Source organism: Hyla sarda, chromosome 2 (assembly GCF_029499605.1).
Source record: "Hyla sarda isolate aHylSar1 chromosome 2, aHylSar1.hap1, whole genome shotgun sequence".
Taxonomy (NCBI): domain Eukaryota; kingdom Metazoa; phylum Chordata; class Amphibia; order Anura; family Hylidae; genus Hyla; species Hyla sarda.
The window spans coordinates 220,792,329-220,808,135 of NC_079190.1; the positions used below are offsets into that span (position 1 = coordinate 220,792,329).

General features: G+C 42.5%; 1 protein-coding gene across 1 annotated transcript in view; it reads right to left on the reverse strand.

The window, feature by feature from the left end:
- The window catches only part of GTF2IRD1 (GTF2I repeat domain containing 1), a 228,391-nt gene extending 219,878 nt beyond the window's left edge, over positions 1–8,513 (reverse strand). The window contains exon 1 of the mRNA XM_056556430.1: positions 8,394–8,513. The gene's annotated coding sequence lies outside the window, so the exon portion shown is untranslated. The remainder of the gene's footprint in view (positions 1–8,393) is intronic.
- Positions 8,514–15,807: the final 7,294 nt, after the last annotated feature.

Here is a 15,807-nt window from a genome sequence, read left to right on the forward strand (position 1 = left end):
GCACAAGGGGATTAAGATAGAGGGGGGATGCATTAGTATAAAGGTAAGAACACGCCTTTTGTCCGCAGGTACCCCTCGCGTGCAAGTTCCGCGTGAGGGGGTGGCTACGGACATACTTTCAGGCCTTGGGGGTACGGTCGATGAAAAGCTTGAGAACCACTGGTCTGGAAGATCATTTAAGCGAGAAGGGAGTTGTAGACTGAACTGATGTATGCTTTTCTAATGGATTTCACTTCGAATGGTACAAACTGAGCAGCATTTTTTTACATACCTAGGGACATTTTTAATAAAGATCGATGGAGGTACAGTGCAGTTAAAAAAAAATGCATTCAAACGTCTCAATAGCCTGAAACTAAACTACAACTGAAAATGTTTCCTGTTTTCATATTTACATCACAATTTGAGTACCGTATATACTCGAGTATAAGCCGAGTTTTTCAGCATGATTTTTCGTGCTGAAAACACCCCCCTCGGCTTATACTCGAGTGAACTCTCCACCCGCAGTGGTCTTCAACCTGCGGACCTCCAGAGGTTTCAAAACTACAACTCCCAGCAAGCCCAGGCAGCCATCGGCTGTCCGGGCTTGCTGGGAGTTGTAGTTTTGAAACCTCCGGAGGACCGCAGGTTGAAGACCACTGCGGCCTTCGACATCATCCCACCCCCTCTCACCCCCCTTTAGTTCTGTACAGTACTCACCTCCGCTCGGCGCTGGTCCGGTGCTGCAGGGCTGTCCGGAGAGGAGGTGGTCCGGTGGGACAGTGGTTCCGGGCTGCTTTCTTCACCGGGGAGGCCTCTTCTAAGCGCTTCGGGCCCGGCCCCAGAATAGTCACGTTGCCTTGACAACGACGCAGAGGTACATTCATTGCCAATGTACTTCTGCGTCATTGTCAAGGCAACGCCTCTATTCCGGGCCGGAAGCGCGGAGAAGAGGCGCCCCCCGGTGAAGATAGCAGCCCGGAACCACTGTCCCTCCGGACCACCTCCTCTCCGGACAGCCCTGCAGGACCGGACCAGCGCCGAGCGGAGGTGAGTACTGTACAGAACTAAAGGGGGGTGAGAGGGGGCTGGATGATGTCGAAGGCCGCAGTGGTCTTCAACCTGCGGACCTCCGGAGGTTTCAAAACTACAACTCCCAGCAAGATCGGACAGCCGATGGCTGCCCGGGCTTGCTGGGAGTTGTAGTTTTGAAACCTCTGGAGGTCCGCAGGTTGAAGACCACTGAGGGCTGATGATGAGAAGAGGATGATGAAGGGGGGGTGTGGGATGATGACAAGAGGACGATGAAGTGGGGGGGTGGGATGATGAAGGGGGGTGGGGATGATGAAGGGGGGGGGTGTGGGATGATTACAAGGGGATGATGAAGGGGGGTGGGGATGATGACAAGGGGATGATGAAGGGGGGATGTGTGGGATGATGACAAGGTTATGATGAAGGGGGGATGTGTGGGATGATGACAAGGGGATGATGAAGGGGGGGATGTGTGGGATGATGACAAGGGGATGATGAAGGGGGGATGTGTGGGATGATGACAAGGGGATGATGACAGGTGATGATGATGAGGGTCTGGATGATGACAGGCGGTGATGATGATGAGGATGTTAATGACGGGTCTGGATGATGACAGGGGGGGATGATGTATTTCCCACCCTAGGCTTATACTCGAGTCAATAACTTTTCCTGGGATTTTGGGTTGAAATTAGGGGTCTCGGCTTATACTCGGGTCGGCTTATACTCGAGTATATACGGTATCTTTTGAGCCTCTTACATAATGCGTATAATACGCATTTTTAAGATAACATTTTTAGCTTAATATTTTTTTAGCTTAAAGTCACTTAGCTTAAAGTGGCTGCTTTAAATCATGTAACTGCAGCGGCTTCTGCGGGGTCAGAGTCCCACCGCCGCTGCCCGATTCCCTCCCCATCCCCGGCTTTCATATTTACCTGTTGTGGGGCACACTCCTGCAGACTCCGGTACCGGCGGCGTCCTGCGCTGTTGCTGTGCACTGACGAGTGACGTCACTCGTCATTGCACAGCGCACAGCGACAGCGTAGGATGCCACTGGAGCCTGTTGGTGCGCGCCTCTGGACAGGTAAATATGAAAGCTGGGGGTGGGGAGGGAATCGGGCAAAGCAGTTACTGCAGCGGCTTTTGTGGGGCCAGAGTTTATCGGGGTATACATGCACCTACACGCACCCTCATTTTACCAAGGATACTCCTTGGAAATATGAGGGTGCGTGTTATAGGCCGGTGCGTGGTATACCCCGATAAATACGGTACTTGCCAGACAGTAATGAACATGCTTATCAAGGATCTGTGCTTGTCTTGGGGCTAAATGGCTATGTTGTGATATTACCATAATGATGTGGTTATCTTTTTGTATTTCCTGTTTGAGTTTGTTCTCTAAAACTATACATCCCATAGTTCTTTGTTTGTAAGTGTGAGGTCACTTTTCCTCCCTCCCACACATCAACCACCCCACTCATTAAAACACAAATGAGTTGAATCCCATTCAAAAGACCAGTGTTTTCTAACCAGGGTGCCTACAGCTGTTGCAAAATGATCTCTCTCCCACCCAGTGGTCACTCCACCCATTGAAGTAGGACAGGCTCCCTCTGCAATCCTGACTAGTGATGCCATGTCTCGGCCACACTGCAAACTGTGAAAACCCGAGACCTGAGTAATTTTGTATACTGTCAAAAATAAATATTGGGGCGAAAATCTCAGAAGAATTGTGAGACCACCGTCACACACAGGTATAGACTATATTATAAACTACAATAGCTTTACAGCCACTGTAGCATTTTCAAATAAAAAAATCGTTCTGGAATACCCCTTTAACTTCTTCTTCCTCCTCACCGTCTAAGACAAATAATGTTCTTATTTTTTCACTGAAAGAGTTGTATTAGGGTTGATTTTTTTGCAGGACAAGTTGAACTTTTTTACTGGCACCTTTTATTGTACTATACAGTATAAGGTATTCCAAAAACAGAAAAAAAATATTTGTAGGGGGAATATTGAAAAAAAAAATGGTAGTGCGCAAATTCGTGGGGCAATCATTTTTTCGTCGATCATTGTACGGGGAAACCGTCATGGTAAATTCAATATATGGGTCAGTACGATCCCAATTTGGATCATTTTTTACATTTAAATATAGAGATTGTGATAATTTATTGGTTTGGACAATTCTGCACGTGGCGATACCAAATATTTTTTTTTTAGATGGAAAATCGTAAAAGAGGGTGATTGAATTTTATTGTGCTGGTTATATTTAAAAAAAAAACATTTTTCACTTTTTTTTTAAACAACTTTTTGCACTCCCTAGGGCCTTTTTAAAACCAATTATTCAATTGCTTATATAAATCAATCTAAGGCAAATGCATTACACTGGTCTTTCAGATCGGCACTCTACAGGTACAGCTTTTAAACAGTCAAATGACTTATATGTGCCAGGTAGGGCACAAGCCTGGCTCCTGAGTGTGCTCCATACTCCCTCACCTTATGCATGATGTAAAAGAGATTAAAGAACACAAAATTAAAGGGGTATTCCAGGATTTTTTTTTATTTGACTGTGCTACAGTGGCTGTAAAGTTAGTGTAGTTCATAATATAGTGTCTGTACCTGTGTGTGACGGTTTTCTCACAATTCTTATGTGATTTTCAGTCCAATATTTATTTTTACCAGTATACAAAATGACGGTTGTCTCAGATTTTTCCCAGCTTGCAATGCGGCCGAGACCTGACTCACTAGACCGCTGATGACAGGGAGCCTGTCTGCTTCAATGGGTGGAGGGATCACTTGGTGGGAGAGAGACCAATCTGCAACTAATGCAACAGCTGTAGGCACCCTGATTGAAAACCACACTGATTTGAATGGATGCAGCTCATTTATGTTTCAATGGGTGGGCTGGCTGATGTGTGGGAGGAAGGAAGATGGAATTGTGGGATTTGTAGTCAAAAAAAGAAAAGTCAAACAGGAAATACCAGTACACAAACAGCTAGCCACAGTGTTATGGTAATCTCACAACATAGCCATTTAGCCCAAAGACAAGTGCAGATCCTTCCTAAGCATGTCCATTACTGTCTTCCAGGTACCTACTAAAATCACAATGTGCGCAATTTACTAGAATTCTGATACAATTTGCATGAAGAAACTAATGCACATTTATTATGTGCCGTAGCCACTTTTTGTGCCTTGTCTGACAAGAGAGAAGGCATGACTGAAAATGGGTGAGGCATTACTGGCAAGGGGTGTGGCTCAACCCCTTAAGGATCCAGGACGTACTAGAACGTCCTGGCAGCCTGGGCTTTAAGGACCCAGGACGTACTAGTACGTCCTGGTGTTTCTCCGGTCTCTGCCGCGCCCCGGGCAGAGATCGGAAGCGGATGCCTGCTGAAATTCTTCAGCAGGCATCCAGGGCAAACGCAGAGGGGGGCCATGTCTGCCGCATGATCGCTGCAAATCACAAGGGAAATCGCCCCTGAGATCTGTGGCGATACCGGGCTGATCGGGTCTCTGGGACCCGACCACCTGGTAATTTAGCATGATCCCGGCAGTCACAAACAGCCAGGACCATGCTGAAGTATAGGAGCGAGGTGGCAAGCCTGCCACCTCCTCCTATCCCCTGCGATTCTTCGGTTAGCTAACCGACCAATCGCAGGGGGCGGTTACTTCCTCCCGCCCTGCCCGGCCCCTGGAAGTCCGGAGAGAACGGGAGGAAGACTGGAGGACGCGGCAGGGGATGGGGGAGTGCTGGGGCCCGGCTCCGGTACTTACCTCGTCCCTGAAGACGGAGACGGCGGCGGTGGCGACAGGTGAGTGGATCTTCGGCGGCGTTGCGGGACCTTTGCCGCAGTCCAGACCGCCGTAAAGCTCCATCTGGTCCCCTTACACTACAACTCCCAGTATGCCCAGAAAGCCCTTGGCGTCTGGGCATGCTGGGAGTTGCAGTTTTGCAACATCTGGAGGTCCACAGTTTGGAGACCACTGTGCCCTTCCAGATGTTGCAAAACTACACATCCTCAGCATGCCTTTACTGTCCAGGCATGCTGGGAGTTGTAGTTCTGTAACATCTGGCCCTTCAGATGTTGCAGAACTACAACTCCCAGCATGCCTGGACAGTTTTGGCATACTGGGAGTTGTAGTTTTGCAACATCTGGAAGGGCACAGATTGGGAACCACTGTATTAGTGGTCTGCAAACTGTAGTCCTCCAGATGTTGCAAAACTACAACTCCAAGCATGCTGGGAGTTGTAGTTCGGCAACATCTGGCTCTAAAGATGTTGCCGAACTACTACTTCCAGCATGCCTGAGAATGTTTGGGAGTTGTGATTTTGCAAAAACTGGAGGCACACTGGTTGGGAAACATTGTCTGTTTCCTAACTCAGTGTTTCCCAACCCGTGTGCCTCCAGCTGTTGCACAACTATAACTACCAGCATGCACTGATAGACTGTGCATGCTGGGAGTTGTAGTTTTGCAACAGCTGGAGGTTCCCCCCCCCCCCCCCTGTGAATGTACAGGGTACCTTCACATGGGCAGGCTTACAGTGAGTATCAGGCTGCAAGTTTGCGATGCAGCAAATTTTGCGCGGCAGCTCAAACATGCAGCGGGAAACTCGCTGTAATCCCCCGCCTGTGTGACTGTACCCTAAAAACACTACACTACACTACACTACCACAAAATAAAATAATAAGTAAAAAACACTACATATACACATACCCCTACACAGTCCCCCTCCCCTCCCCAATAAAAATGAAAAACGTCCGGTACGCCACTGTTTCCAAAATGGAGCCTCCAGCTGTTGCAAAACAACAACTCCCAGTATTGCCGGACAGCCATTGACTGTCCAAGCATGCTGGGAGTTTTGCAACAGCTGGAGGCACCCTGTTTGAGAATCACTGGCGTAGAATACCCCTATGACCACCCCTATGCAAATCCCTAATTCAGGCCTCAAATGCACATGGCGCTCTCACTTTGGAGCCCTGTCGTATTTCAAGGCAACAGTTTAGGGCCACATATGGCGTATCGCCGTACTCGGGAGAAATTGCCTAACAAATTTTGGGGGGCTTTTTCTCCTTTCACCCCTTATAAAAAGGTGAAGTTGCGGTCTACACCAGCATGTTAGTGCAAAAAAATAAATTTTTTACACTAACATGCTGGTGTTGCCCTATACTTTTCATTTTGACAAGAGGTAAAAGGGGAAAAAATCCCACCAAAATTTGTAATGCAATTTCTCCCGACTACGGAGATACCACATATGTGGCCGCAAAGTGCCCTGGGGGCGCACAACAAGGCCCAGAAGGGAGAGTGCACCATGTACATTTGAGGTGATTTGCACAGGGGTGGCTGATAGTTACACCGGTTTTGACAAGCGCAAAAAAAACAAAACCCGACATGTGACCCCATTTCGGAAACTACACCCCTCACTGAATGTAATGAGGGGTGCAGTGAGAATTTACACACCACTGGTGTCTGACGGATCTTTGGAACAGTGGGCTGTGCAAATAAAAAATTTTGTACAGCCCACTGTTCCAAAGATCTGACAGACACCAGTGGGGGGTAAATGCTCACTATACCCCTTGTTATGTTCCTCAAGGGGTCTAGTTTCCAAAATGGTATGCCATGTGTTTTTTTTTTTTTTTTTTGCTGTCCTGGCACCATAGGGGCTTCCTAAATGCGACATGCCCCCCGAGCAAAATTTGCTCTCAAAAAGCCAAATATGACTCCTTCTCTTCTGAGCATTGTAGTTCGCCCGTAGTGCACTTCAGGTCAACTTATGGGGTACCTCCATACTCAGAAGAGATGGGGTTACAAATTTTTGGGGGTATTTTCTGCTATTAACCCTTGCAAAAATGTGAAATTTGGGGGGAAACACACATTTTTGTGAATTTTTTTTTTTTTACGTATGCAAAAGTCGTGAAACCCCTGTGGGGTATGAAGGCTCACTTTATTCCTTGTTATGTTCCTCAAGGGGTCTAGTTTCCAAAATGGTATGGCATGTAGGTATTTTTTGCTGTCCTGGCACCATAGGGGCTTCCTAAATGCGACACGCCCCCGAGCAAAATTTGCTCTCAAACAGCCAAATATGACTCCTTCTCTTCTGAGCATTGTAGTTCGCCCATAGTGCACTTCAGGTCAACTAATGGGGTACCTCCATACTCAGAAGAGATGGGGTTACAAATTTTGGGGGTATTTTCTGCTATTAACCCTTGCAAAAATGTGAAATTTGGGGGGAAAACACACATTTTAGTGAAATTTTTTTTTTTTTACATATGCAAAAGTCGTGAAAAACACGTGGGGTATTAAGGCTCACTTTATCCCTTGTTACGTTCCTCAAGGGGTCTAGTTTCCAAAATGGTATGCCATGTGGTTTTTTTTTTGCTGTTCTGGCACCATACTCTCCAAAATCCTATTGTCGCTCCTTTGCTTCTGAGCCCTCTACTGCGCCCGCCAAACACTTTAAATAGACAAATGAGGTATGTACTTACTCGAGAGAAATTGGGCTACATTGGGCTACAATATAAGTATACATTTTCTCCTTTTAGCCCTTGTAAAAATAAAAAAATTGGGTCTACAAGAACATGCGAGTGTAAAAAATGAAGATTGTGAATTTTCTCCTTCACTTTGCTGCTATTCCTGTGAAACACCTAAAGGGTTAAAACGCTGACTGAATGTCATTTTGAATACTTTGGGGGGTGCAGCTTCTATAATGTGGTCATTTGTGGGGTATTTCTAAGATGAAGACCCTTCAAATCCACTTCAAATCTGAACTGGTCCCTGAAAAATTGTGAGTTTTGAAATTTTGTGAAAAATTGGAAAATTGCTGCTGAATTTTGAAGCCCTCTGGTGTCTTCCAAAGGTAAAAACACGTCAATTTTATGATGCAAACATAAAGTGGACATATTGTATATGTGAAAAAAAATATATTTGGAATATCTATTTTCCTTACAAGCAGAGAGCTTCAAAGTTAGAAAATTCTAAATTTTCAAATTTTTCACCAAATTTTGGGATTTTTCACCAAGAAAGGATGCAAGTTACCACAAAATTTTACCACTAAGTTAAAGTAGAATATATCATGAAAAAACAGTCTCGGAATCAGAATGATAACTAAAGGCATTCCAGAGTTATTAATGTTTAAAGTGACAGTGGTCAGATGTGCAAAAAATGGCCGGGTCCTAAGGTGTAAAATGACTGGGTCCTTAAGGGGTTAAAGTGCATCACAGTTTTAGCAAAAATTCCATTGCAAATTAAGCCTACAACTAGGTGGTGTAAAGCTAGACTAAAGTGTCTATGGTAAGTCTGATGCATTGTTAGACTGTCTAGTGTAGTTGACAGTTTCAATAAATCTGCCCCATTATGTTATAGCACAAAGGAAAAGTAGAAAAAATTCAGCTCACCACTGTGGAGTAATGGATGACTGGAAATCCACTGTAGGTTTGGAGAGGAGGGCAGGCAAACAGCGGGCCATTTCCCGGGAAATAATTTCAAAGAGGGCAGAAAAGCAGGGGCCTCCAGCTGCTCCAAAAAGGTGATGATGTAGTAGATTAAAACGTCACTTTTAATTGAAAATATTTAAAACCAGAGGATATCCATGGATATCCTCTGGTTTTAAATAATTTTAATTAAAAGTGAAGTTTTAATCTACTACATCATCACCTTTTTGGAGCAGCTGGAGGCCCCTGCTTTTTTGCCCTCTTTGAAAAAAAACCATTATGTTATACCTAGTGCCGGCCCTATAGGGTGGTGCAGGACATAGACATTCTCTCTTTGTAGCACAGTGCGGTGACCCAGTACAGAATCACGTGTTCTTCTGTACTCCTGCCCATCCTGTGTGGCAGATGCTGCTTCAATGTCTGTCTTGGGCCCACTCTCCTTAGAACTCTCCATAATGCACTAAATAATGTAATGTTACATAGGAGTTAATGTATTGTATTTTCTATGCACTTGTTACCATAAGAAACCTGTTGTCAAGCACCTTGTTGTTAAGGGGAGTATGCAGAGGTGAACCAGTTGACTTATCCCGCCAATGGGATCTCTCTAAATTACTCCCATTCATAGTGAGGTCAGAGTTCAGTTTGCTCTCTTGAGATTGTTCTGAGGTACAGTTTGGTGAGGAGTGAAGTCTGTCTGTGAGGTGGATCTGAAAGGAGGCCTGAGGCCTAGTCCAGCAACCATGCATCAACTACAAGTTAACCCCACTATCCAGGTGAAAGTCAAAGCCTTGCGGTAAGCCTACAGTCTCTGGGATTACTTCAGTCAAGTTAGTCAAGTCCCAGTCCCTAAAGTATATCGTGGGCTGCATACCAGTCAAGTCAATTATATACAGCACAATCAACTATAAGTCCCAGCAAGCCGATAAGCTTCCCTAAGTTCAGCCTGCAACTCCTTCACGCTAATCTGAACTGTAATGGAATGTACCATCTTTCTAACCTCAGTAAAGTAAGCCAGTTAACCGTAACCTTGCGTCGGAGTGATTATTTTCCCTGTGCACAGGTGAAGCTGAAGTACCTCACGTGGTGTATAGGTCAACCACTCCCTGGCGTCACAATAAGGTTAATTACACATTACCCTGTCCGACACCAAAACAGTTTATCACTTTTCCCATAGTTTTTCTTTTAAATGCAAGATTATCTTTGCATATCATATTTTGCCACATTTAACCTGCTGTTGGGTCATGCAAGGTTTAATCACATATATTAAATGATTTTAGTTATTAAAACTTTATGAAGTTACTCACTTAATAAATCTCAGGATGTATTAGAAATGTGAGAATTACAAGCTTTATATTGAAATGATAAAATAATTAATAACAGCAGATAGAGATGCATGGGGCCGATTACTTTATCCAGTCTTCAATGTTAATTACATGTATTGATTCGCTTACTATTCAGCCTTTGTTGTTTGTATTGTAGACACATTTTCCCATTGTTACATTTTCCTATAATTGGGCCACCTTATTAAGATTCAATAGAATGTTCCAAATGTTTGCATATATTTGGATTCATTTGCATTTCAAAGGCCCATCACTCCGGGTGATACATGTGATGTTGAGTTTGTTATAAAATCCTGGGAACTTCCTTACAGTATTTTTTGTTTGATGATCAAGACATTTCCTTTATGCGTGGTGTTCCCTGGGGTTAGATAGCCCACAGTACTGTATAGTGAAAGACAGTGATCTACAACGTGTACTCAATTTCCATAAAAAATTAAAGGTGTTGTCTTATGATAATAACCCTACAGGTGGTCATTTTAGTGGGTGTTAATGCTTGGCATCCATTTTTTTTTTGTAAATAATAAAAAAATAAGTCTATTTTTTATATAATAAACAGTGCTCTATGCAGTTTGTCATCACTTAAATTGGCCCCTGTCCCCATAAGGGCTTCCAATCTAAATTGACTTGTTTCCAACCTGACTCAAGCAAGCTATAGGAACAGGCTAAACTCGAGTCACGTGTTTTGCATGAAGACCTAATGGCTTTGGTGCAATGCCGTTTGTGAGTATAATAAAATAATATAGTCAACAAAATAAACATCCAGAGCTTGATGTTGGCAGCAAAAGGGTAAACCCTAAAACTCAATACTTTTTGTATTAAAGGACATGTCTGGTGCTCACTTTTCTTATTGTATCCGTTCCGGGCTGCAATAAAAAAAGAAAATAAGCTTTCTCTTGCCTGCCTACGCTCCCCCGGTGCTCCGGTACAGGCGTTTGGTCCCCGGGCTGTATTCTTCTTACTTCCTGTTAGCCCGGCACGTCACACGGAGCTTCAGCCTATCACTGGCCGAGGCGGGACATCGCTGCGGCCGGTGATAGGTTGAAGCTCCGTGTGACGTGCCGGGCTAACAGGAAGTAAGAAGAATACAGCCCGGGGACCGAACACCTGTACTGAAGTACCGGGGGAGCCTAGGCAGGTAAGAGAAAATTTGTTTTCTTTTATTTTTCAGCCCGGAACGGATAAAATAAGAAAAGTGAGCACCGAACATCTCCTTTAAACAACTTTAAAGTGGTTTCTTTAATCCAAAACAATCACATGCACAAAAAGAAACAAACTGTAGAAACAAAAAGTCCTATATCATATTTATCTTGTTTATGATCGGTAGGCAGCAGCATATGCAATGAGTGGGGATGAAAACAACCACTTGCTGATCTGGTATACAGCCAGTGTGTTGTCCCCCAACACTAGGGAAGCTTAATGTATAGGTATTTATACAGCTCCTATAGATTTTTTTCATTATTTATCTTGTGATGTTTGTACACTTAATTCTGTTAGTACTTTATTGCCAGAAGCACATAGTTTGTGCATTCAACTGTGCTTTCAGTTAAAAGCAAATACCTGATTGAACTCCATGGATGTCATTGGAATCTGTCAGGATCTATTACACAACAGATCTGTCATGGCTCCTTTACTCCGGTGAAAAACATTTTTTTTAAACAAACTGGTGCCAGAAAGTTAAACAGATTTGTAAATTAGAAAAATGCAATGTAGCCCGGACCTTCTAGGTGAGTATAAGATGGATATACAAGGATCGTGCTTCAATAATAATTATCATTTATTTATAAAAATAAAATTTCATCACTTCTCACAGGGCCCTTGTGAGAAGAGCATACATAATAAAAAGGCAACCTAACAAGATATTAGGCAATAGTATTAAAATTAAAATTCTACACTTGGCATAGAGTATAGAGTAATAGAATAAAATAGCAAAGTAAGAGCTGTACCATACAAATATATTAGAAAATTGCTCTTCTAGATGTTTAGGGTAAATATGTCCCTTTTTTTGGATACAGTGACAAACAGTCTGTATTGATAGCAATTGTTACCGGTCTGTCGATTGTGGCTCAGGCGGTAGATGTTGCTCCCGCAATAGCTAAGTGTCCGTAGTGTATACAGTCCACTGTGTGGTGCCTCCGATCATAAGCCTGGTCCAGTAGGGTCTAAGCGTGGTGGCAGTCGCTGTCGGATAAGGCGCTGGCAGGCGCCAAAGATCGTGATGGTGTCCGGGGACTGCTGGCGCTGGCGTGCGCTAAAGTTGATATTCCTCACCGCTTCATTAGTTGGAAAGCAGGACCATATACTGGAAGGCTGGAGGTTCACCTCGTGGTGCCGGCGTCTGACGTCAGAGCCGGGATGGTTACAGCAGAATAGTTGCACCGGGATGATTGCGCCGGGATGGATCTGAACCGCTGGACCGGGTGAACAGCAAAGCGTGAGCACAAATGGTGGTACAGTTCATAGAATGTAACTGGACATAGAATTTGGGCACAGTTTTGATACTACTATGCCAGTAGATAAAGACTAGACGCGTTTCAGGGTTGTATGGTATAACCCTTTCCTCAGTAGTCATAATGGTTGCCATAGATCATCAGTTGTTTTATATGGGCACAAATCCCACCCCTTAACACATTGATAGATGATAGTAAAAAACATGAATGGATTTAATGGATCGGTTCACCTAGAGAGCAATACTAGATATAGAGTAGTGTGTCAATTTTGTTGGAAAATTGTAGCGATGCGTTTTCAAATAAATGAGTTTTTCTTGTATAGTAAAGGAACATAGTATTGTATAACAAAGTGTTGGAAATAAATAAATGAGGGAATACAATGAAATACAATTAAAATAAAACAATATAATAAAACAAAATAAAATAAAACAGGAAGACATGAATGAAAAAATAAAAATAATAATAAAGATAAAAAAAAAAATATTTTATTTTGTTTTATTATATTGTTTTATTTTAATTGTATTTCATTGTATTCCCTCATTTATTTATTTCCAACACTTTGTTATACAATACTATGTTCCTTTACTATACAAGAAAAACTCATTTATTTGAAAACGCATCGCTACAATTTTCCAACAAAATTGACACACTACTCTATATCTAGTATTGCTCTCTAGGTGAACCGATCCATTAAATTCATTCATGTTTTTTACTATCATCTATCAATGTGTTAAGGGGTGGGATTTGTGCCCATATAAAACAACTGATGATCTATGGCAACCATTATGACTACTGAGGAAAGGGTTATACCATACAACCCTGAAACGCGTCTAGTCTTTATCTACTGGCATAGTAGTATCAAAACTGTGCCCAAATTCTATGTCCAGTTACATTCTATGAACTGTACCACCATTTGTGCTCACGCTTTGCTGTTCACCCGGTCCAGCGGTTCAGATCCATCCCGGCGCAATCATCCCGGTGCAACTATTCTGCTGTAACCATCCCGGCTCTGACGTCAGACGCCGGCACCACGAGGTGAACCTCCAGCCTTCCAGTATATGGTCCTGCTTTCCAACTAATGAAGCGGTGAGGAATATCAACTTTAGCGCACGCCAGCGCCAGCAGTCCCCGGACACCATCACGATCTTTGGCGCCTGCCAGCGCCTTATCCGACAGCGACTGCCACCACGCTTAGACCCTACTGGACCAGGCTTATGATCGGAGGCACCACACAGTGGACTGTATACACTACGGACACTTAGCTATTGCGGGAGCAACATCTACCGCCTGAGCCACAATCGACAGACCGGTAACAATTGCTATCAATACAGACTGTTTGTCACTGTATCCAAAAAAAGGGACATATTTACCCTAAACATCTAGAAGAGCAATTTTCTAATATATTTGTATGGTACAGCTCTTACTTTGCTATTTTATTCTATTACTCTATACTCTATGCCAAGTGTAGAATTTTAATTTTAATACTATTGCCTAATATCTTGTTAGGTTGCCTTTTTATTATGTATGCTCTTCTCACAAGGGCCCTGTGAGAAGTGATGAAATTTTATTTTTATAAATAAATGATAATTATTATTGAAGCACGATCCTTGTATATCCATCTTATACTCACCTAGAAGGTCCGGGCTACATTGCATTTTTCTGGTTTCCCTTTTTTAGCAATTAAGGTATAGTTGCTTGCCCTGTTTGACCTCGGTGCGTAATAGTTGTGAGCTGCACACATCCACATATTTTTCTTCTTTTTAGATTTGTAAATTACTTCTATTTCAAAATCTTAACCCTTCCAGTACTTATCAGCTGCTGTATGTTCCAGAGGAAGTTCTTTTCTTTTTTAATTTCCTTTCTGTGTGACCACAGTGCTCTCTGCTGACACCTCTGTCTGTGTTAGGAACTGTCTGGAGCAGGAGCAAATCCCCATAGAAAACCTCTCCTATTCTGGACAGTTCTTGACATGGACAGAAGTGTCAACAGAGGGCATTGTGATCAGACAGAAAAAAAAAATTCAAAAAGAACAGAACTTCCTCTGGAGCTGATGTCAACAGCTGATAAGTACTAGAAGGATTAAGATTTTTAAATAGAAGTAATTTACAAATCTGTTTAACTTTCTGGCACTATTTGTTTTTCACCGGAGTACCCCTTTAATAGCATGGGCAATAACTTCAGTGTGCATTATTGGCTCTAAGTAGTGGAGTTGCTCAGATGCAGATGGTGCCATATTGGAAGGATTAGAGGCACATTTAGTGTTATATATTGTACTCCTTAACGTTCTACTAGTTTATCTTTATGTCACAATCTTTTTATAATCCAGTTTTCCTATTTTATTTATATTTTGTTTCCTTCTGCCTTTCGCTCCAAATTTTACAATAGAAATGCTATTATTGTACCAATCCATTTTCAAAGCTAAACGTTTGTATCTATGTTATAAACCTTTGTATCTATGTTGTATACGCCCCCTGAGGAAGCTCAACGGAGCGAAACATATGTAGTGGTATTGCATGTGTATTTGGTAAGGCTCATTATGTATTTGTGCAATATTTATCGTGTGTCTATCTCCCTCTCTGCCTATGTACTCCTACTGTTGGATTGCTACATTTTACATGGTAGAATATAGGGTGTGATACCTTTTTCTTCTGCTAGTTTCTTTACTGGCCTACCTTTATGCATGTATTCCGTGATCTATTTCCTGTGATAGTCATTTTAATACATTTTTACATTGTGTGTACTTTAATAAAGTTGATTTATATGTTCATTATAATTTTGGAGTGTTGCCCTATTTCTTTGGAGTATATGTTGTATAGCTATATAACAAAATATGGGAAAAGGTAATACTATTACTGCTGGTTGCAGACAAAAAGAAATATCGCCATCTAGTGGAAATGCATTAGAGTGAACCTAAACGCACTCCCAGTGGATACTTATATGAAATGTCAAACTGTTATAAAATGATAATAATTATGGATGATTAAATATAAATTATTGATATAAACTAAATAGCTAATGTTTGTTGTAAAGAATGACTTGAAATTTATGTAAGTGCCATATCTTAACCATATACATTAGCATTTAATTTATTTAACTTTTTATTTTAGAAAGATTAAAGAAAAAAGAAATGATGCTGCCTTATACACATAATCACCTTATGTGTATTTTTTGTGTTAAACTAAAGTAATAGTTAACCTTAGAAAACATGCAATGGACCTGTAAGTCACTGTGCCCTGGTACTTAGCGCACAGCGACGTACACGGTGGGAGCCTCATGGATACTGGCAGACGTCAGTGATCCCGCTGATGTCTGCCATTAACCCTGCAGATACCAGGATCAATACTAAGTTCATGCGGGACTCGGAGGTACTCATTGAACCACTTGCAGCGAGATTGTAGCGGTACGATAAGATGGCTGCTGGAGGTAACCAGCTTCTGGTTAACTCATACACAATCTTCTCCCCTAGTCTGCCATAGAAGTATATCACAGATAACACTGATCAGTAGTAGTAGGTTAAATATTACAATAAAAAGTCCTCTGTGGGAAAACATTTTTTAATAAATGTGAATGAGCCCCCCACAAAAAAAAAAT